We start from the raw sequence: 1818 nt of genomic DNA on the forward strand, positions 1-1818 counted from the left end.
AACAGAGTCAGGGTTCACCCTTTCCTTTTATTCTGTCATCTCTGGTATTCATCATCATCATGAGATGCAGACTAACATAGTATCTGTAAAAATGAGGGCTGGAGAGATCGCTCAGTGGTTAAGAGCACTGACTGCTCTTCCAAAGGTCCTGAGTTCAAATCCCAGCAACTACATGGTGGCTCACAACCATCCATAGTGAGATCTTATGCCCTCTGCTGGTGTGTCTGAAGACAGCTACAGTGTACTTACATATAACAAATAAATAAATCTTTAAAAAACAAAACAAAACAAACAAGCAGTTCCTGACTCTGGTTATAACTCAGTCTCATGCTTGCCTAAAACACACAAAACCTTAGATTTGATCCCCAACTTTACATAAATTGACTGTGGCGTCACATGCCTCTAGTTAGTACTTTGGAGGTGGAGGGGGGAGGGCATGCTCGTCTGCATAGTATAGTCATTTTGGGCTACAGGAAACCCTGATTAAAAAGAGAAAGTGGAGGAGGAGAAAGGAGAGAAACAAAAGAAGAAAAGGAAGAGAGGAAGAAAAGCGAAAGGGAAGGAGAGCAAGCCTCCAGGATGGTTCATCAGGTAAAGGCAGTTGTAGCCAGGGTTGACAATACGAGTTCTGTCCACGGAATCCACATGGTAAAAGAACCATCTCCCTCAGGTTATCCTCTGACCCTTACAAGGACACACACACACTAGTTAATTTGAAAAATTTAAAGAAAAAATGAGCAAATCAAATCCAGCAATATGCGGAGGGGTCGTGGCACATGCCTTTAATCCCAGCACTTGGCAGGCAGATTTCTGAGTTCAAGGCCAGCCTGGTCTACAGAGTGAGTTCCAGGACAGCCTGGGTTACACAGAGAAACCCTGTCTCAGAAAACCAAAAAAGAAAAAAAAAAAAAAGCAAATCTAGCAATATATAAAACGATAATACCTCAGGCCCTTTGGTTGTCCCAGGGGTGTGTATGAGTACCTTCCATTCATACAGTGGGGATCCTAGCCAAATAAGGTAGAAAAGCCCCCTGATCAGGGGCCGATTAAACCAATGAGAGTTCCTACATCAAAGCAGGATCATAGTTTGGAAATAAAAAGAGAAGCTTGTAAGATGTCTTTACAATTATTTTATGGTTAGGAATAACCTTGGTGGAAGTCTGAGGAATTTGAAGCCACCCTGGGCTACATAATGAGAGTCTCTTTTTCAAAATCTGCAGACAGTAGGTGATTGATTGTTTTTGAAATATTTTGGGGCATGGACATGACAGCACATTAAAGAAACAAACAAAGATTAAGAGACCTAGATTCTGGGACCTTCTCCCTCCCATCTGGATCTCAGTCTGAGTCACAGTAGGTCTTTGGTCATTTGAGCCTATTGCAGCACAGTAGGCCAATGACTCCCCGAACCCCACCCCTTAACCTTTGCTCTGGTGAACTACACATTATAGTACTAAGCTCCATCCCCAGCCTCTCTGGTTCTCTCTCTGATGATAATCAATGTCCTTCACAAGGTCTGAGGATTCAAAGGCGTGCGTTCCAATTACAGTTGAAGTTTAATGAAGGCTGCCCCGGTGGGAATAATTGATGTTATATTTGCAGGTAAATGAGGGTTCTTCCTCCACCTACTTTCCCAACCTCTAGATACAGAGCAGGAATCCTACTATGATTGCCAGCCATCACCTGGATCAGGCCAGGTACTTAGTCCCCTCTTGACCAACCAGGTCCCATTTGGCTTTGCAACACTCCCGGATGGGAAGAGATCAGCTATAGTGAAAAACCAACACACCCTGCGAGAGCAGAGCATTCCCTAGCCTC

General features: G+C 43.8%; 1 protein-coding gene across 2 annotated transcripts in view; it reads left to right on the forward strand.

Annotated features, from left to right (window-relative positions):
- The window catches only part of Trim25 (tripartite motif containing 25), a 66753-nt gene that overhangs the window by 46861 nt on the left and 18074 nt on the right, over positions 1–1818 (forward strand). The window lies entirely within an intron of this gene.

Source organism: Mastomys coucha, unplaced genomic scaffold (assembly GCF_008632895.1).
Source record: "Mastomys coucha isolate ucsf_1 unplaced genomic scaffold, UCSF_Mcou_1 pScaffold5, whole genome shotgun sequence".
Taxonomy (NCBI): domain Eukaryota; kingdom Metazoa; phylum Chordata; class Mammalia; order Rodentia; family Muridae; genus Mastomys; species Mastomys coucha.